Source organism: Giraffa tippelskirchi, chromosome 1 (assembly GCF_054371585.1).
Source record: "Giraffa tippelskirchi isolate mGirTip1 chromosome 1, T2T-mGirTip1v1.2.pri, whole genome shotgun sequence".
Lineage (NCBI taxonomy): Eukaryota > Metazoa > Chordata > Mammalia > Artiodactyla > Giraffidae > Giraffa > Giraffa tippelskirchi.
Genome location: NC_137275.1, coordinates 19,667,844 through 19,690,328, shown reverse-complemented (window position 1 = coordinate 19,690,328; position 22,485 = coordinate 19,667,844). Strand labels below are relative to the sequence as shown.

The following is a 22,485-nucleotide window of genomic DNA, read 5'->3' as shown; positions in this document are numbered from 1 at the left end:
CACACAATGTGTTCATTATGCTGGGGAGTTTTTGCATTGGAAGATCACATCAGCAGCTTTGCATAACAAAAGGTTCAAATATGAGCTTCAGAAGAAATAAACAAAGCTTGATCACTCAGCTCAAAATTCACACTGTCAGTCTCACTGAAGAACCCACAATTGCCCCTGACCAAAGTTTCAACCAAGCTTCTGTCTAACAGATATTGATAAATCTGCAAGTTTCTCCCTTTAGAACAGTGATGCACCCAGGTCTGGGCGCCAATCTGCCTGGGCTGGAATCCCAGATCTACCACTTAGTAACTGGAACTTGACTCCTTTCAGGCCTTGGTTTCCAGTACTTGTGGAATGAGGACATCAGCGCCAGTTTCATTTTCTCAAGATGTTGTTAGGATTATGTCAGCTCATGAAGTAAAGCACACAGACAGTGCCTCAGAATAAGGGCTCAAATAGGAATTTTTTCAGTCTAACTAACACATCAGCTGACATTCTTTCTGGGGCCAAGCCCATATGACTGCTCTTGTCAAAGAGAATGTGGTCACCCTTTCCCTGGAAAGGAGGGTTCTCTATCCACGGCTCCACAGATCACTAGAAGGCCAGAGGAGAACTGAAGATACCTACAGATCTACTCTGACTTGGGTCTGAAAGAAAGGAAGACCTCAAATATACACCTACACACACAGATGTATCAGCCCTGGTAGCTCAGACGGTGAAGAATCTGTCTGCAATGAGGGAGACCTGGGTTTGATCCCTGGGTCCGGAAGATCCCCTGAAGAAGGAAATGGCAACTCACTTCAGCATTCTTGCCTAGGAAGTCCCACGGATAGAGGAGCCTGGTGGGCTACAGTCCATGGGGTCGCAAAGAGTCAGACACGACTTAGGGACTGAGCATGCACATATTTACCCTCCTCATAGAAACAAAGAAGTTGAGGACAGAAAGATTAAGTGACCAACTCAAAATCCATCTGTTTTCAACTTAAAAAGAAAAAATAAGAATATAAAGTATTGGGGGAGAACAAGATGGAGGAGGAGCAGGTGGACATGGAGTACATCTCTCTCCACGGATACATCAGGAGTACACTTCTGACACAGAAGTGCATGCAGAACACCAGTTGGGAACAGACAGGAGTACCTGACCAGTGGAAAAAAAATATACAGAACCATGCAAAACTCTGTAGGATGAAGGAACTGGGGGGAAAAACAGGAGTGTTAATAGGACTGGACCTACCCTCGGCGGGTGAGGAAACTGAAGCGGGGGTCCGATTCCCACACTGGGGCAATTGTCTGAGTCAGAGGAGAAACATTTAAGGCTGGGAGTGAAACAGCTGATCTGTGGCAGCCTAAATGGAATGAAAATCAGACAGTCCTTGCTGCAGCCATACATACCCCAGACAGGGATGCAAGTCCCCTAGAAGGCTGGGAGCTGGAATTCAGGGACTGTGGAGCAATCCCAGGGCGAGGGCTGCTGTAGACTGTGGAGAGACAGATCAAGGGGATGTGAGGGAGGAGATTGTGGTGTGGAATGCCTGTGGAGAAAAGCCAGGAAGCCATGGAAGCAATGCAATACTGCTGAGTCACACACAAGGGGTGGAGCCATCACCATAACCTCTCTCTCCCTACCGCCTGCATCGCCAGCTGAACAATAGAGGCTGGCCCATCAAATGCCTGACTCGCTGAACTACAGAGCAGGACCCCACCCAGGGTGCTCCTTTAAGTGACTGATGTACCGAACTACAGAGTAGGACCCCATCCAGGGTGCCCCTTTAAGTGCCTGACGCACTGATCTACAGAGTAGGACCCCAGCCAGGGGGGCCACTCAATGGGCCTGACGCAACAAACAACAGAGAAAGACCCCAGGCAAGGGAGCCCTCTAAATGCCTGAATGGGTGGAGCTACGGAGAAAGCCTGGCCAAAGAGTTCTTCTGATCGCCAGCTACAAGAGGCTCAAAAAAAGATTCAGATAGGGCCATAACTCCTGGGGCGGAGACACTCCGTGTCCTGATACACTTTGCACTGCCAGGGTCCCCACAAGCCAAGTAGCTGCACCACCTTCACGTTCAACATTCACTGGGGCAGAGCTGCCACAGGAAAAAAAATCTTGCATCGGTACGTGCAGGGTCGCATCGGTCGTGTCCAACTCTTTGTGACCCTGTAGACTGTGGCCTGCCAGGCTTCTCCCCTCCCCAGGGAGGTGGGGTTCTCCAGGCAAGCATACTGGAGTGTATCTGCCAATACTGTTTGCCATACCCTTCTGGTGGTGGTTTAGGCACTAAGTTGTGTCCGACTCTTGCGACCCCATGGACTATAGCCCTCCAGGTTGCCATTTCCTTCTCCAGGGGATCTTCCCAACCCAGGAATCGAACCCAGGTCTCCTGCATTGCAGGCAGATTCTTTACCAACTGAGCTACAAGGGAAGCTGCAATACCCTTCTAGAGCACTATATTTCCTGCTGCCCTAGCCACCAACTCCCCTGAGTACCTGGTGCTGCCAGAACCCCTGCGACCCAAGCAGCTGCACCACCTCCACACCTGGCCATCATGGGGGCAAACCCAAGTCCTCCAAGGCAGCCTCAGGAGCAAACCCCAATGGACGACCCACATGCAGAAGTGGAAATAAAACCACAATTGAAACCCAGGGGCAGTGTGGCTAAGGAAGAAGACCCAAAACCTTTCCACCATCTGTACAAGCTGCAGATTGAATCCACACAATCAACTAGGCAGACTCCGTGTCTATGGAATATATAAAAGGGAGTCTATGGAATATATAAAAGGCCATTGAGAGCTCCCACAAAAGAAAACGCACTAGTTCTGATAGCTGTGGACATTGAGGCAAGAACACACAGGAGTAGGACCAGATTAGAATCTGAGCTGCCCCCACAGCAGCTCCAGAGATCAGTACAGTGTTGGAGGACATCCTAGGAGGGTAAGGTGGACTCTGACTCTCGGAAAAGACTCTGACAGCAGAGACTCAAGAAAAACACTTATTATTCTAATTTGTAATATAGATTCTATAGATTCTTGGATTATTTTTTCCTTTTTTTCCCTTTATTTCCCCCTCTGTTGTAGTTGTCAGTTTTATTGGCACTATGAAATCTAATTAAGCTTTTGAGCTTTTTTTTTTTTTCCCCTCAGTCACATTTTTTATGGTTGTCATAAACCTCTGCCTCTATGTTGGGCTTTTGTAGTTCTGTGGTTTTCCTTTTTTCTTCTTTTCTAATTTTAATTTTTAATTTTTTTAAACCTGTTATTATTTTTTCTACATTTATTCTTTTGTTTGCTTTTCCGACTGTTCTTTTCCCCTTGCAGTCAACCTTTATTGTATATAAATCTTCTTTATCTACCTCTATTTAACTTTGCATATCTATTCTTTCTTTTCTTTCTTTCCTTTCCTCTCAACATATTTGTTAGTTTTATTTTCATCGCTTTATTCCCCAATTGGCATCTTGCTTTAGTTTTCCAGTTTGTGCTTTAGTTAGTTTTGTTCTTAACTGGTACATACAATTTTTGATTTCCTTTGTTTGCTGGGTCAATCTACTGTACTTTTTTTTGTTGGACTGTTTTGATTTTGCTTATGGGTATATATGTGTATATTCAGTCAAACATTTTATTGTTGTTATAAACCTCTCCCTCTGCGTTGGGCTTTTGCAGTTCTGTGGCGTTTTCCTTTTTTTTTTAATTTCTTTTTTTCTTTCTTCTTCCTTTTTTTTCCTTTTCTCTTTTTTATAATTTTAATTTTTAATTTTTTTAAACCTATTATTATTTTTTCTACATTTATTCCTTTGTTTGCCTTTCCTACTGTTCTTTTCCCCTTGCAGTTAATCTTTAAGGTATATAAATCTTCTTCATCTACCTCTATTTAACTTTGCATATCTATTCTTGCTTTCTTTTCTTTCTTTCCTTTCCTCTCAACACATTTATTTGTTTTATTTTCATTGCTTTACTCCCCACTTGGCACCTTGCTTTAGTTTTGTTTTCTGGTTTGTGCTTTAGTTAGTTTTGTTCTTAACTGGTAAATATAATTTTTGATTTTCTTTGTTTGCCAGGTCAATCTACTGTACTTTATTTTTGTTGTACTGTTTTGACTTTGCTTGTAGGTGTATATGTATTTGTGTATGTTCCATCATTTTAATTATTATTTGCCTGGTTTTGTAACTGCCATTTGTCTGGGGTTCATCTTTGGTTTCTCATTTTTGGGTATTTGTTTTAATCTCACTTAATGCCATAACAAACCACTTGTGGAATCTTCGTTCCTGACTGGAGATCAAGTCCTGAACCTTTGGAATGGGAGCACTGACTCCAGACCCTAGACTATAAAGAACTAACCCTAGGCAGTATCAAATAGTGAGAGCTCACACAAAGGAAATCACTTGAACGCAAGACCCGGCATTACCCAACCACAGTAGCACCCTGTACAGGACGCCTCATCTAAACAACAAACGAGAAAAATACAAACCAAATCATCAGCAGACAGGATTAACACCTCACTCAGCCCTGCCCATCAGAGGAAAAAACAGACAAACAAGCAAGCAAACAACAACAACAACAACAAAAACTCGGCACAAATCTAACCCTATACAAAGCTTACACAAACCACTGGACCAACCTTAGAAGGGCAGAAACCAAAAGGAAGAAAGAATTCAACCTTGAAGCCTGGGAAAAGAAGACCTCAAACACAATAAGTTAAAAAAATAATAATTAAAAGGCAGAGAAATACTACACAGATGAATAAACAAATTAGAAACACAGAAGTCCAAATAAATGAAGAGGAAATAGGCAAACTACCTGAAAAAGAATTCAGAATAATGATAGTAAAGATGATCAAAAACCTTGAAAGCAAAATGGAGAAAATACAAGAATCAATTAATAAAGACCTAGAAGAATTAAAGAATAAACATACAAAGGCAACACAATTATTGAAATTAAAAATGCTCTGGAAGGAATCAATAGCAGAATATCTGAAGCAGAAAAACAAATCGGTGAGCTGGAAGATAAAATGGTGGAAATAACTTCTAAAGAGCAGAATAAAGTACAAAGAATGAAAAGAACTGAGGATAGTCTCAGAGACCTCTGGGACAATATCAAACACACCAACGTTCGAATAATAGGGGTCCCAGAAGAAGAAGAGAAAAAGAAAGGGTATGAGACAATTTTTGAAGAGATTATAGTTGAAAATTTCCCCAACATGGAAAAGGAAATAGTCAATCAAGTCCAAGAGGAGCAAAGAGGATAAACCCAAGAGGATACAGGATAAACCCAAACAGAAACAAACCAAGATACATAACTTATCAAACTAACAAAGACTAAACACAAAGAAAGAATATTAAAAACAGCAAGAGAAAAACAACAAGTAACAAACAAGGGAAACCCCATATGTTTAACAGCTGATCTTTCAGCAGAAACTCTGCAGGCCAAAAGGGAATGGCAGGATATATTTAAAGTACTGAAAGGGAAAAATCTATAACCAAGATTATTGTACCCAGCAAGGATCTCATTCAAAATTGATGGAGAAATCAAAAGCTTTTCAGACAAGCAAAGTTAAGAGACTTCAGTACCACCAAACCAACTTTACAACAAATGTTAAAGGGACTTATATAGGCAAGAAATACAAGAGAAGGAAAAAGATTTACAAAATCAACACCAAACAATTCAGAAAATGGCAACAGTAACATATATATCAATAATTACTTTAAACGTAAATGGAGTAAATGCTCCAACCAAAAGACACAGACTGGCTGAATGGATACAAAAACAAGACCCATATATATGCTGTCTACAAGAAACCCACTTCAGACCTCAAGACACATATAGACTGAAAGTGAGAGGATGGAAAAATATATTCCATGCAAATGGAAAGCAAAAGAAAGCTGGAGTAGCAATCCTCATATCAGACAAAATAGACCTTAAAATAAAGAAGATTACAAGAGATAAGGAAGGAACTGCACAATGATCAAAGGTTCAATCCCAGAAGAAGACATAACAATTGTAAATATCTATGCACCCAACATAGCAGCACCTCAATACATAAGACAAACACCAACAGACATAAAGGGAGAAATTGATAGTAACACAATAATAGCAGGACATTTTAACACCCCACTCCCACCAATGGACAGATCATCAAAACAGAAAATTAATAAGGAAACACAAGTCTTAACTGATATGTTAGATGAGATGTATCGCATTGATATCTTCAGGACATTCCATCCAAATGCAGAAGAATATACCTTCTCAAGTGCACATGGAACATTCTCCAGGATAGACCACATCTTGGGTCACAAATCAAACCTCAGTAAATTGAAGAAAATTGAAATCATATCAAGCATCTTCTCCGACCACAATGCTATGAGACTAGATATCAATTACAAGAAAAAAACTGTAAGAAACACAAACACATAGAGATTAAACAATATGCTTCTAAATAACCAACAGGTTACTGAAGAAATCAAAAGGGAAATCAAAAAAATTTCTAGAAACAAATGACAATGAAAACACAACAACTCAAAACCTGTGGGATGCAGCAAAAGCAGTTCTAAGAGGGAAGCTTATAGCAATACAATCCTACCTCAAGAAACAAGAAAAACATTGAATAGACAACCCCTAACTTTACACTTAAAACAACTGGAAAAAGAAGAACCAAAACCCCCCCAAAATTAGTAGAAGGAAAGAAATCATAAAGATCTGAGCAGAAATAAATGAAAAAGAAATGAAAGAAACAATAGTAAAGATTAATAAAACTAAAAGCTGTTTCTTTGAGAAGATAAAACTGACAAATCTTTAGCCAGACTCATCAAGGAAAAAAAGAGAGAAGAATCAAATCAACAAAATTAGAAATGAAAAAGGAGAGCTTACAATAGACAATGCAGAAATACAAAGGATTATAAGAGACTATTATGAACAACTATATGGCAATAAAATGGATAACCTAGAAGAAATGGACAGATTCTTAGAAAAGTTCAATCTTTCAAGACTAAACCGGGAAGAAGTAGAAATTATGAACAACCCAATTACAAGCACTGAAATTGAAACTGTGATCAAAAATCTCCCAAAAAACAAAAACTCAGGACCAGATGGCTTCATAGGAGAATTCTACCAAACATTTAGAGAAGAGCTAATCCCCATCCTTCTAAAACTCTTTCAAAAATTACAGAGGAAGGAACACTTCCAAACTCATTCTACGAGGCCACCATTACCCTGATACCAAAGCCACACAAAGGCAACACACAAAAAAGAAAACTACAGGCCAATACCACTGATGAACATAGATGCAAAAATCCTCAACAAAATTTTAGCAAACAGAATTCAACAACACATCAAAAAGCTCATACACGATGATCAAGTTGGGTTTATTACAGGAATGCAAGGATTCTTCAATAAATGCAAATCAATCAATGTAATACACCATATTAACAAACTGAAAGATAAAAACCATATGATAATCTCAATAGATGCAGAAAAAGCCTTTGACAAAATTCAGCACCCATTTATGATTAAAACTCTTCAAAAAATAGGCACAGAAGGAAGCTACCTCAACATATTAAAGGCCATACATAATAAGCCTACAGCAAACATTATTCTCAATGTTGAAAAACTGAAAGCATTTCCCCTAAGATCAGGAACAAGACAAGGGTATCCATTTTCACCACTATTATTCAACATAGTTCTGGAAGTCTCAGCTACAGCAATCAGAGAAAAAAAAGAAATAAAATGAATCCAGATCAGAAAAGAAGAAGTAAAGCTCTCATTGTTTGCAGATGACATGATACTGTACATAGAAAACCCTGAAGATAGTATCAGAAAATTACTAGAGATAATCAGTGAATTTAGCAAAGTTGCAGGATAGAAAATCAATACACAGAAATCACTTGCATTTCTATATACTAACAATGAAAAATCAGAAAGAGAAATTAAGGAATCAATCCCCTTCACCATTGCAACAAAAAGAATTAAATATTTAGGAATAAACTAACCTAAAGAGACAAAAGAATTGTACACAGAAAATTATAAGACACTAATGAAAGAAATCAAAGATGACATAAACAGATGGAGATATATTCCATGTTCCTGGGTAGGAAGAATCAATATTGTGAAAATGACTATACTACCAAATGCAATCTACAGATTCAATGTGATCCCTATCAAATTACCAGTGAAATTTTTCACAGAACTAGAATAAAAAATTTCACAATTCATATGAAAATACAAAAGACCCCAAATAGCCAAAGTAGTCTTGAGAAAGAAGAATGGAGCTGGAGAAATCAATCTTCCTGACTTCAGATTATACTACAAAGCTACAGTCATCAAGACAGTATGGTACTGACACAAAAACAGAAATATAGGCCAATGGAACAAGATAGAAAGCCCAGAAATAAACCCATGCACCTATGGGTACCTTATTTTTGACAAAGGAGGCAAGAATATACAATGCAGCAAAGAGAGCCTCGTCAATAAACCGTGCTGGGAAAACTGGACAGCTACATGTAAAAGAATGAAATCAGAACACTTCCTAACACCATACACAAAGATAAACTCAAAATGGATTAAAGACCTACATGTAAGACCAGAAACTACAAAACTCTTAGAGGAAAACATAGGCAGAACACTAGATGACATCAATCAAAAAGCAAGATCCTCTATGGCCCACCTCCCAGAGTAATAGAAATAAAGCAAAAGTAAACAAGTGAGACCTGATTAAACTTAAAAGCTTTTCCACAGCAAAGGAAACACTAAGCAAAGTGAAAAGACAACCCTCAGAATGGGAGAAAATAATAGCAAATGAAATAACTGACAAAGGATTAATTTCCAAAATATACAAGCAGCTCATACAACTCAATACCAGAAAAACAAACAGCCCAATCAAAAAGTGGGAAAAAGACCTAAACAGACATTTTTCCAAAGAAGACATACAGATGGCTAACAAACACATGAAAAGATGCTCAACATCACTCATTATTAGAGAAATGCAAATCAAAACTACAATGAGATATCACCTCACACCAGTCAGAATGGCCATCATCAAAAAGTCTACAAACAATAAATGCTGGAGAGTGTGGAGAAAAGGGAATACTCTTGCACTGTTGGTGGGAATGTAAATTGATGCAACTACTATGGAAGATGGTATGGAAATTCCTTAAAACACTAGGAATAAAACCACTATATGCGTCAGCAATCCCACTCCTAGGCATATACTCTGAGGAAACCAAAACTGAAAAAGACACATGTATCCCATTGTTCACTGCAGCCCAATTTACAGTAGCTAGAACATGGAAGCAACCTAGATGTCCATCTACAGATGAATGGATAAAGAAGTTGTGGTATGTATACACAATGGAATATTACTCAGCCATAAAAAGGAACGCCTTTGAGTGAGTTCTAATGAGGTGGGTGAACCTAGAACCTGTTACACAGAGTGAAGTAAGTCAGAAAGAGAAAGATAAATACCATATTCTAACACATATATACAGAATCTAGAAAAATGGTACTGAAGAATTTACTTACATGGAGAAACAGACATAGAGAATAGCCTTGTGGACTTAGGGAGAGGGGAGGAGAGGGTGAGATGTATGAAAAGAGTAACATGGAAACTTAATTACCATATGTAAAATAGATAGTCAATGGGAATTTGCTGTATGGCTAAGGAAACTCAAACAGGAGCTGTGTATCAACCTAGAGGGGTGGGATGGGGAGGGAGATGGGAAGGAAGTTCAAAACGGAGGGGATATATGTATACCTATGGCTGATTCATGTTGAGGTTTGACAGAAAACAACAAAAGTCTGTAAAGCAATTATCCTTCAACAAAAAATAAATATTTTTTTAAAAGTACTATAAATAGAAAAATAATTTAAAAAAGAATATAAAGTATTGAGTTGGTCTCTTTATTAATGATGACTTCCAAAACCAAGTTAAATGATCAAGTTCTAAAAGATATTATCTTCCAATTTTTAGGTCAAAGTCAGGTGACTTAGAGCTATACTTCTCAAACTTTAATTATACACAGGAATCACCTGCATTAAATGCAGATTCAGATTCAGCAAGTCTTGCTGCTGCTGCTGCTGCCGCTGTTAAGTCGCTTCAGTCGTGTCTGACTCTGTGCGACCCCATGGACAGCAGCCCACCAGGCTCCCCCGAATATAGGATTCCCTAGGGAAGAATACTGGAGTGGGTTGCCATTTCCTTCTGCACAGGTGGGCCTTGAGATCCTGCAAGTTCTAATAAACTTGCATGCATGTGAGCTCAGTTATGTCTGACTCTTTGTGACCCCATGGACTGTAGCCCACCAAGCTCTTCTGTCCATGGGATTCTCCAGGCAAGAATACTGGAGTGGGTTGGCATTTCCTCCTCCAGGGGATCTTCCTGACCCAGGGACTGAACCCAGGTCTCCTGCATTGCAGGTGGATTCTTTATTGTTTGAGTCTCCAGGGAAGCCCCCTAATAAGCTTGGGGCCACGCCAATGCTGCTGGTAGGCAGACCATGCTTTGAGCAGCAAGGATTCAGAGACCCAGTCCAATAGTTTGTTCATCATGCTTGCAAAGTTCTCCTTCCTAAGAGAAAACAACATAACATCCAAAGGAAACCGTCCTCTGCAAATCTGTGGCTAAAAGGATTGCTTACTTTGGCCTTTCAAGTCTCGATGGCAACTAGCTCAGTTGATAAGCATATGTTGCTAATGGGGGTCTAGAACTCGAACTTGACTTCACCAGCCATTAACCGTCATAGTTTTGTTTTTAAAATATTGATAGACTCTTCTGTGCACAACAGTGTTCTAGGAACTCAGGGTATAAGCGATGATCATAACAAAGTCCTTCCTCTCACAGAGCTTACATTCTAGTGAAGGAGACAATAAACAAATAACCTGATAAATAGGTAAATAAACAACCTGCTATGGGGTGATCATGCTACAGAAAAAAAAAAGGCAGAACAAAAGAGAGAAGCACCATGGTGAGATATTTATTTCACAAAAGATGGTCAGGAAAGGCCTTGGTGAGCTGACACGTGTACAGAAACCCTAAGGAAACAAAGGATAGAGCTATGTGGGTCTTGGGAGGAGTTCAACACAGAGACATCAACAAATTCAAAAACTGAGGCTGGCAACAGGAAAGCTAGGGTCCTGAAGTGGGTAAAATACAGAGCAGGAGACAAGATAATGATTTACATTGTGCTGATGTGTTTGTTGTTGTTGTTGTTGTTCAGTCACTAAGTTGTGTCCAACTCTTTGCAACCCTATGGACTGCAACACGCCAGGCCTCCCCATCCTTCACTATCTCCCAGAGTTTGCCCAAGTTCACATCCATTGCATCAGTGATGCTATCCAACCATGTCATCCTCTGATGCCCTCTTCTCCTTTTGCCTTCAAGTGTTGCTTGGAGTTAAAAATCATGCCAAAACAAAAATAGGAACAAACAAGAATAATTTTCTAACTTCTGATGACAATGAATCTTTGACAAGGGGAACATATTATCAGTGGGCTTTAGTTAGAACCCCTCTCTACTGGAAAAACAGGTAAATCAGTGTTATAAGAGGAAAAGTAATAAGGCCTTTAGCATGAGAATGATACCTCCAAACAGTTAAATAATTACTGAGGAGCTTTGGAATATGAGAAAGTGGGTGCTTTTGTCATTTGATCAATGGAATATCACAAATTAGTCTGTCTATCAAAATTATCCCTCCTGAAAGATACACCTGACAGGGCCTTCCAGGTGTCTCAGTGGTTAAGAATCCACCTGCCAATGCAGGAGGCCCAGGAGACACAGGTTTGAGATCCCCCAGAGGAGGAAATGGCAGCCCACTCCAGGATTCTTGATGGGGTAATTCCATGGACAAAGGTGTAGGCTACAGTCCATGGAGTCACAAAGATTCAGATGCAACTGAGAGACTGAGCACGCACGCACACAAATGTGAGGGAGGGGTCTGAACAGAGAGATGCTGCAGAGCCTTTCTGTTTCAATAAATGTGGATGTGTCCCTGAGTGAGCACCCAGATATTCATATTGTTGAGATTACATAGTCAAATATGTAGACCCTGGTTCCTGGAATCTATGTCCTCCTGGGAAGACTCAAATGAACATCAAAGCAGGTACATCACAAATCACAAATGTATGAGAAGCTAGCATGCTGCACTTCTGCATTGTGCCGATATACTCTGCAGGGAATACTCTCTAATAGCAGGAGTGAATCAGGGAGAGGGAAAAGAGCGCAGGGACCCAGGGCAGGGCAACAGCAGCAGCCGGCCATAGTTAGAGCAAGCTCTGTGTACCACTTCCATCACATGAATCTGAACTTGTATCCGGGAACCAACCCACCACTGATCAGACATTCTCCATAGCCACTCCTCTCCTCTGCATGTATATTCATAGATGCTTAAGGATCTCCCATCTTAAGAACCAACAAGCAAATCTTCCTTATATGGTTTCCCATCACAATTAAAATCTAACCCAGATTCTTTTTCATGGTCTACAAAGCTACTTAACCTGAACTGAACCCCGTCCTACCTTCTCCCATAGGCACTTCCAGCCACACTGGCCTTTCAAGAGCACACCAAGACCATTCTTTCCTCAGGCCCTTTGCAAGAGCTGTTCCAACACCCAGTAAACCTTCCAACAAACATCCACATGGCTTGTCCCCTTGCTTCATTCATGGCTCTGCTCAAATGGCACCTCTTCAGCGAGGCCTTACTTGCCTTGCCCATCTAGAATAGCACCCATGGGACTCAATAATCACCTCCACTCTATCATCTTCATAGCACTGGCCCTACTGACAAGATATCAGATATAGGTTGAGTGCTTGTTTGTTCACTAGAGTGTGGCCGAACTTTGTTCTCTTTGATTCACCATTGCTTCCTTAGAATCCAGAAACACCAGACACACATTAGGTGCTCAAGAAGTGTCTGCTGAGTGAATGACTGAATGAATAAATTTAATTCCTTGATATATATTCAAGTAGCTATACTGGCTTTTTGTGTACATTTTATCAAAATAGTGATTGTTGGTATATGTTCATTTTCCAGGCATATGCTTCATGATAAAGTGATACATTTTTCAAGCTAAAAAGTGAAGGGAAAAGGATGATGCAGATATTAGTGCACAAAACAATGCACCTAGCAAAGAGGAGGAAACAGAGCAGAACAATCTCCCCTAGGAATCTGGCAAAGACAGATAATCCTAAATGAAGGAAGAAAAGAGTAATCTAAGAGGATCACAAAGATGGACCAGGCACATAAGCACCATGGTTACAAAAATGTTCTCCAAGTTGCATAAATAATAACTTAGTTGAAGTAAGTCAGAAAAAGAAAAATATCGCATGTTAACACATATATGTGGAATCTAGAAAAATGGTATAGTTGTGTGTGTGCATGCTAAGTCGCTTCAGTCATGAAGCGAATATGGACTATAGCCCACCAGGCTCCTCTGTCCATGGTGATTCTTCAAGCAAGAATACCAGAGTGGGTTGTCATGTCCTCCTCCAAGGGATCTTCCCAACCCAGGGATCGAACCCATGTCTCTTACGTCTCCTGCATTGGCAGGTGGGTTCTTTACCACTAGTGCCTCCCAGGAAACCCATGGTATAGATGAGCTTATTTTCAAAACAGAAATAGAAACACAGACACAGAGAACAAACGTATGAATGTGAAGTGGGGGAAGCCAGGGAGCGGGGTTTGGGATCAATTGAGAGATTGGGATGGACATATACACACTATTGATACCATGCACAAAATAGATCACTAATGAAAATCTACTGTGCAGTTCAGGAAAACCTTATCCAGTGCTCTGTGGTGACCTACATGGGAAGGAAATCCAAAAAAGAGGAGCTACATGCATACACATAGCTGATTCACTTTCTGTTCAGTAGATGCTAACACAACATTGTAAAGCAACTATACGCCAATAAAAATTAATTTAAAAAAATAAAATAAAGTGCCATTTTCTGGGGAGAAAATAATAACTTAGCAAGAGAGGTTATTATAACTTGGGGAGGTTATAATAACTTAGCTCAAAGAATGCTGGATAAAGAGGCTAATGATAGCATAAATAGGAATTAATTTGTGAATCTTCAAAATCTGCATAGCCCAGAACAGAAAACCAAAGAATTTTTTTTTTCACAAAGAAGATGAATTACAAATCAGTTTTTATGACTGATGGCTGAACATTCAACATTCTTAACAATGTGATCTCTTAAGGGGACCCCACATTTCAGTTCGAGGTGACAACTTTTATTTATTCAATCATAAGCTAGTACGTGGGTCATAAGCTCAAATGCCCACAGGAGGCAAGCAGGCAATGGAAATGAGGGAAGCAAGGCTGGGCTGCCTGGGGTCAGCCCACCATGCACCTTCCGTTGGGAGAGCAGTTTCTCCCCTCTAGTCAGGAAGAGCACCCATGTTGTTAGGAAGCCTAGGTTTTCTGGCAACATTTCTTGATTTTTATTACTGGCAATCAATTCAGACATTTTATAAATGCCATGCAAATAAAGCACATTTACAGTGTCCTAGGTTTGTGATCAATTATTTAAATACGAAACCCACTGGAAGAACAGAAGTGATACTTCTCTTTTCTAATTATCTGACCAAATTCTATTTTAAAAAATTGCTATTTACACAAACCCAAGTCTTTGTCAGTCACAAATGAGGAAAATGTTGAGGGAAACCTGAGCTATTCAAGGCATAAGATAGCAGCTAAGGCTTTATAAATGTGACATTAATGATAAGATGGTTTCATTTTTATCCATAGTTCAGTTCAGTTCAGTTGCTCAGTCGTGTCTGACTCTTTGTGACCCCATGGACTGCAGCACCCCAGGCCTCCCTGTTCATCACCACTCCCAGAGCTTACTCAAATTCATATCCATAGACATGGTCTATTCATTTATCCATAGAAAGGGAAGTCGCTCAGTCATGTCCGACTCTTTGCGACCCCGTTGACTGTAGCCTACCAGGCTCCTTCGTCCATGGGATTCTCCAGGCAAGAATACTGGAGTGGTTTGCCATTTCCTTCTCCAGGGGATCTTCCCGACCCAGGGATCGAACCCAGGTCTCCTGCATTGGAGGCAGACGCTTTAACCTCTGAGCCACCAGGGAAGTCCCTAATTTATCCATAGACATGGTCTCAATTACATTTGTAGAGCTATTCATTTCAGTTATCAGATATTCATTAAATAATCACGAGTTTCTGATCAACATATGAAGTACTTAACAAGCAAAGTAAAGGGTGAGCTGACATACTTACTATCTAATCTATTAGTTTAGGGGCTTCCCAGGTGGTGCTAGTGGTAAAGAACCCACCTGCCAATGCAGGAGACACAAGAGATGCGAGTTCGATCCCTAGGTCAGGAAGATCCCCTGGAGTAGGAAGTGACAACCCACTCTGGTTATTCATGTCTAGAAAATTCTGTGGACAGAGGAGTCTGGTGGGCATCAGTCCTGGGGCTGCAGAGGGTTGAACAAGACTGAGCACAGATACCCAATCGATTCGCTTAACTAAAAACAAGCCTACAACTACCATATAAAACAAACTGCATTATCATTTGCAGTTTCACTGTTTGCAAGTGACCCCTAAAGGGCCGTGACATGTAAAGATCTGTCAGCTTGCTAAGGACTCACTTGGTGAGTGAGCCCAGCAATGGCCTAGCATGCCTGTCACACTGCAGTTTTATTGCTCTCTATGTACAGTCACACCTACCAAAAGCTTTACAAAGTATCTAAAAGAGATTCATTTAATTTTTCAGTCATACTTTCCAGCATTGTGATCAAATTTAAATGCTACCCCAGTAATAGCATATTGAAAGATTCACAAAAGTATTGGTATATTTCCTTGATTGACGCCACGGTGTACCTCACCTGCTTACACCCAGTGAAAGCAGAAAGGCTTCATCTGTATTTACAGCCACTCTGCACCACTTGCATTACCTCCTGGGCTCCACCTCCTGTCAGATTAGCAGTGGCATTAGATTCTCATAGGAGCTCGAACGCTACTGTGAACTGCCCACGCGAGGGATCTAGGATGCGTGCTCCTTATGAGAACCTAATGCCTGAAGATCTGAGGTGGAGCTGGGGTGCTGATGCTAGCGCTGGGGAGTGGCTGCAAATACAGATTATCATTAGCAGGGAGGTTTGACTGCACAGAGACCATAATAAATCAATTACTTGCAGACTCATATCAAAACCCTATCGGTGAGCGGCAAGTGACAATTGAGCAACACATTTCGGATATCAACGGCTCCCATCACACACAGATGGGACCATCCAGTTGCAGGAAAAACAAGCTCAGGGCTCCCACTGATTCTGCAGTATGGTGAGTTGTATAATTATTTCACTATATATCACAATGTAATCATGATAGAAATAAAGTGCACAATAAATGAAATGCACTTGAATCGTCCTGACCATCCCATCCCTGCTCCATGGAAAAACTGTCTTCCACAAAACTGGTCCCTGGTGCCTGAAAGGTTGGGGATCGCTGTTCTAGAGCACAGATCAGGGCCTGTTTTTATAAGCCATGTTTCTGGAACACAACCATGCCTTTCTTTGACCTATTGTGGATGGCTGCTCTCACACTGTGATGGCAGAGATGAGAAACAGAGACCATCTGGCCCCTAAAGTCTAAAATAGTTACTATTCGGGCGTTTATAGAAAAGTTTGCTGACCCCGATTCTGGAGGATCTATCCTTTTGTACCCTCAGAAATTTCCTCTTAATGTCTCTCCTTCTCTCTGTTATCTTCAACCTCTCCATTTCTACAGTTTCCTGCCCTTCAACCCATCACATTTATATCATCATTCAACCCCTCTTCAACAAATACCAACTGAGCACCTACTAAGTGCCAGAGATGGAGGACACAAATACTAATAAAATGCAATCCCTGCCCTCAAGCTATTTATGGTCTAGAAGGGGAAGGCGACCACGTAAGCAGCTAAGCTTTCTCTAGTATTTTGGAAGCCAAGAAGAAAGTTCAAGCAAAGCTCATCTCTACCTGGGGGACTTTAGGGGGGGGTCCAACATATTTGATATGGACTTCTTTGAGAAGTCCAGAAGAACATACCCGTAACAAATTGCTCATACAGGTGGCAGTTCTTACACAAATCTTAACCTTCTCACTTTCCCTTAACCATCCTCATCCTCTCTCTACCATGCCACACTCTCCTGATCTCTTTATTGCTAATATTCTGAGCTTTCAACCTACTCTGTCATTTCTTTCAGCCTGGTTCCATAGCAACACCCTACTGCAACTGCTCCCTCAGAGGTCAACCTATTTACAGCCACATGTCAACTCTCATCTCACTCACCCTCCAGGCAGCATACGATCACTGCCCACGTGTACACTCAATCTCCTGCCTAAAAGCCTTCCCTGGCTCCACCTGTCTGAGTTTCAAATACCCTAGACTCCCTTACAATGCTTCCAAGCTCCAGGCACCTTCTTACCCATAGAATGCTTGTCAAATCCACAAGTATACCCCACTATGTCACATCTCTTTGTCTCTTCATGCTTTGCCCCTTGTCTGGGGTGGTCTTTGTTACCCTTCCCCATCCTGTCAACTCCTAATTATTCTTCACAACGCAGTTCAAGTGCCATTCCCACCGGGAAAGGATACCAAGGTGACTGGTCAGCTCTTCGTCCTTCCTCTCTGCTCTCACAGCACTTGGTAGAATAAGTGCTTCTTCTACCAGAAGCTCGGTGGAGCATTCTGGGCTCCCAGTACTTGCTCACATGTATGACCCCATCACTCCACTGTGCATGGCAATCATGGCTCATACCTCTTTAAATCCCAAGCACTTAGACTAAATCCACGTAAAACTATAGGAAATAAATGACTCAAGTAGCAGCTGAGCTTGGCAGCTCCAACCAGGAAAAAAAAAAATCTAAATTCCTAAACATATCGAGACAAGTTATTGCTCAGGCATGCATCTCTTAAAATTCAGTAAACTTTAAGAATATGCAAATGACAATAAAACTTCCCTTCGGCACATTAGAGTGACAGTTACAAGAAAATGACATAAAACAGCTCCCTAAGGAGCCATCTCAAGATAGCATTAAATACTCAGACTTGTCACTAGGAAGGGCACCACCTAAGTCATATTTTTTTTTTCAGTTTTAGTGACAAAGATAGCACAGTTATCAGTATATTTTCTTTTTTTTTTAATCAGTTTATTTTCTATTTTTTAACTTTACAATAGTGTATTTGTTTTGCCATACATTGACATGAATCCATCATGGGTGTACATGTTTTCCCCTTCCAGAACCCCCCTTCCACCTCCCTCCCCATCCCATCCTTCCGGGTCATCCCGGTGCACCAGCCCCGAGCACCCTGTATCATGCATTGAACCTGGACTGGTGATTCGTTTCACATATGATAATTTACATGCTTCCATGCCATTCTCCCATATCATTCCACCCTTGCCCTCTCCCATAGAGTCCATAATACTGTTCTATTTATCTGTGTCTCTTTTGATGTCTCGCATACAGGGTTATCTTTACCAATTGACTAAATACCATATATATGTGTTAGTATACTGTATTGGTGTTTTTCTTTCTGGCTTACTTCACTCTGGATAATAGGCTCCAGTTTCATCTACCTCATTAGAACTGATTTGAATGTATTCTTTTTAATGGCTTTATCATCTCTGTCTTTAGAACTATGGGCAGAAAAGTATTGACTATGAATGTTAAGCATGTGACAGAAGAGGACCAGTGGGTTTGGGGTACGTAAGTATGAGAGACGTGGATTATGGTCCAGTAGGCTCCTCAGGAAGATCCCCTGGAGAAGGGCATGGCAACCCACTCCAGTATTCCTGCTTGGAGAATCCCCAAGGAGAGAGGAGCCTGGAGGGCTACAATCCATGGGGTTGCACAGAGTCGGACACAACTGAAGCCACTTAGGATGCACGTACACACACAGGCTCCACTTTCTGCAGGACAGCATTGGGGATACTCCATCCTTGAGCTTTCTCTGTGAGCACCAGCCCTACCTCAGTTCTTGAATATAGAATAAGTCACTTGCCCAGGTCCAATCAGTGTCTGTCCCAAATGCTGGGGCCCATCAGAGCTTTTGGAGTCCATGAGAACCCTGAGGTAGAAGAAGAAGGCAGGACACGGACTTCCCTGGTGGTCCATCGGTTAAGAATCTACCTGCCAATGCAGGGGACATGGGTTGACCTCTCGTCTGGGAAGATCCCACATGCCTTGGGGCAACTAAGCCAGAGAGGCGCAACTACTGAGCCCACACACCCTAGGTGCTCCACAGCAAGAGAAGCCATCACAAAGATTAGCCAGTGCGCTGCAACTCGAGAGAAGCCTCTGCTCATTATAACTAGCCCGTGTGCAGCAACAAAGACCTGGTGCAACCAAACCAAATAAATTTTAAAATTAATAAGTGAAGGCAGGACACTTCTCTGCAATTAATATTCCTGGAGTACGTACACACAGGCACATAGTAATGTAGAGAGATTAGACTGTCATGTCACCCTGCACACTTTTAGGAACAACTCTGGGTCAAATTAAAGTCCAAGTAAAGCTCATTGCCAATTCTGTGGGAGCAGAGGAGCATTCATCATCTCCTGTGAAATATTTTCCACTTTCTGGCTCCTGCATGTATTCAGCTAGTCAAGCGTCAGCACAGAGCCTGGAACTCATATGCTTTGCAGCTTTCGCTGTGACAACTGCATTTCCAAGCCTGTCGTGGCAGGCAAGACAACATTTGTAATTGTCTTGTTGGCTGAGGGTAAAACAAATACACATTTAGATCACAACTGATAAAGGCTTCCCCTGAATTAATCACCACGGGAGCCCAGAAAACACACTTCTATCAGGGAAATTGAAACTCATCATGGCAAACCCACCACAAGGAAACAGAACCACCTGAAATACAGGGCAATTTAGAATCTTGCCAGTATCCTCGAATTGGGAGCTCTTGTGAAAACAGTCTCCCGAAGGCATCAGCTAGATAAAGATGAGAATGCCTGAAGGTGAACGACCTTGGAAGGTCAGGTCTCCAGTGAGATCCCTTCACCCCAGCCAGTGAGATCCCACTGATTACAGACTCAGCGTAATTCACTTTAAAATGCACTTTTTGCAGGCCCACTGGGTGCTTGGCACAAAAGGTCATGAAACCCACTTACATTCACTCCTGGCAGGAGAGGCAGCATAAGCCCTCTCAGTGAAAAGACCCGAGACAGACACTGGCAACAGACCTTTCCCCTTGTTTTCCCCCACGTGAATTCAGAAGGCACATTTGTGTTGCAGTTCAAAGCAGAAATGGATGAGCTAGTCTATGTTTGGTGGCAAGTATGAAGGAAGGAGAAAACAAATTTTGTTAAAAGCTGATTCTTTATACAGAAGGACCATGTAACACTACCGGCCACACCATTGATCGCAGAAGGTAAGCACAACAATCCATTATTAAACAAACTGCCTGTTAGCTGGGCAAGCATGAGAGATGCACAAAGAGCCCCTTACTTCAGGTTGGAATCATATTGTCTAACGACACTGAGTTTTCCTGGAGGTAAATAGGATTCCTTTTATTGTGATGTCTCCGGGGACTTCCCTGGTGGCTCACACAGTAAAGAATCTGCCTACAATGGTGGAGAACCTGGGTTCGATCCCTAGGTAGGGAAGATCCCCTGGAGAAGGGCATCGCAACCTACCCCAGTACTCTTGCCTGGAAAATCCCATGGACAGAGAAGGCTGGTGGGCTACAGTCCATAGGGTTGTAAAGAGTGGGACATGACTGAGTGACTAACATTTTCACTTACTTTCCAGGGACTACAGAAGCCGATAAGGACAGATACCCTCTCCTAAGGGTCCTCTTCCCTTCCTTTAGCCTTCCCTCCTTCCCCTTCTCCTCTATTCTTTTTCCTTCTCTACTCTCACAGGTCCAGGTCCTCAGAACACAGACTCTGAGCTGCAGAGTCCTGTGCAGGAACTTTCCTAGGAAGCGCGTTGGGAACCACAGTCCTGAAGGCATGCGGGAGGCAGAACTGGAGAGAAGCTGAACTCAGTTTCCACCAAGCCTTCAGCAAACCCCACTGGGAACTGCAGAGCTGGGATGACCCCAGAGATGTCCACAGTGGGCCACAACAGTGACAAGGGAGGTTTGTAATCTTGGAAGATGCAGCTCCCTTCAACCAAGGTCAGTTTCTGGGAGAGGGAGGACTCAGTCACAAGCCCTCAGCAGCCATCATACTCCTGCAGCTGGGCTGTAGTCTTTGCAACCCCATGGACTGCGAGGCTTCCTATCCTCCACTGTCACCTGGAGTTTGCTCAAACTCATGTCCATTGAGTCGATGATGTCATCCAACCATCTCATCCTCTGTCACCCCCTTCTTCTGCCCTCAATCTTTCCCAGCATCAGGGTCTTTTCCGATGAGTCGGCTCTTCACATCAGATGGCCAAAGTATTGGAGCTTCAGCTTCAGCATCAGTCCTTTCAGTGAATATTCAGGGTTGATTTCCTTTAGGATTGACTGGTTGGATCTCCAACACCACAGTGCAAAAGGGGAAGGAGAGGAATTCAGTCCTGAAGGGAGAGCCAGGTGCCCAGCCCTGTCCCCCTCCCTTCCTCTTTATCTTTCCCTTCCCTTCTCTTCCCACGGCACCCTGAGTCCTACACGCCTTTGTTCTCCTCTCCCTAGAGTCCTGCCTAGGGTTCCCTAGAGTTCCTTTTGGTCTATGGGACAAGCCTTGTAATAATTCTGTTCCATCTACCGCCACCAGGATGGGGTGATACCTACAAGCCTATCATCCTTTCACATTGACAATATATACCTACTCTTAGCAGATCTGCAGTAAATTTTCAAGAGACAATTCCCCTTTTTATCTAAAGTTTACACCACCAAACAGGTACCATGTGTTATCCTAGCCTTAGTATGTTTCATGGCGCCAGTAGGGTTTCTTTATTTCAAAGTCTCTACCTAGGGACTTCTCTGATGGTCCAGTGGCTAAGATTCCTAGCATCCAATACGGGGGGGGCCTGGGTTTGATCCCTGGTCAGGGAACTAGATCCCACATGCCACAACCAAGAGTTCGCATGCTGCAACTAAAGACCCTGTGTGCTGGGACTTCCCTGGTGGCTCAGTGGTTAAGAATTCAGCTTCCAATGCAGGAGACGTGGGTTCAGTCCCTGGTCAGGAAATTGGGATCCCACATGCTGGGGAGCAACTAAACCTGGGCACCACAACTACTGAGCCTGTGAGCCACAACTAGAGAGAAGCAACTAGAAAAGCCCTCGCACCACAATGAAGAGCCCACGTGCCACAACTAAGACCCAATGGAGACAAATAAATGAACAAATATTTAAATATAGATAGATAGATAGATCCTGCATGCCACAACTAAAGATTCTGCATGCTAAAACTAAGACCTGGTACAGCCAAATAAATATTTTTTTAAAATAATAAAAGTCTCTACCTATTCTTCTACCTTAATAGGTAAAATTACACGTTCTCCTTGGGTTAGCCTAGTTTTGTATGTGCCATGATTGTAATTGAAGAAAAACAAACATTAACACAATAA

General features: G+C 41.9%; 1 protein-coding gene and 1 long non-coding RNA gene across 2 annotated transcripts in view; one reads left to right on the top strand and one right to left on the bottom strand.

The window, feature by feature from the left end:
• The window catches only part of LOC145515391 (uncharacterized), a 674,380-nt gene that overhangs the window by 279,035 nt on the left and 372,860 nt on the right, over nt 1-22,485 (bottom strand). The gene's annotated exons all lie outside the window — the stretch shown is intronic.
• LOC145509294 (uncharacterized) lies at nt 1,882-22,372 on the top strand. Its single transcript, XR_014055997.1, has 6 exons — nt 1,882-2,103; nt 12,998-13,264; nt 16,133-16,274; nt 18,611-18,678; nt 20,219-20,354; nt 20,735-22,372. It is a non-coding gene; the product is annotated as an uncharacterized LOC145509294 (long non-coding RNA).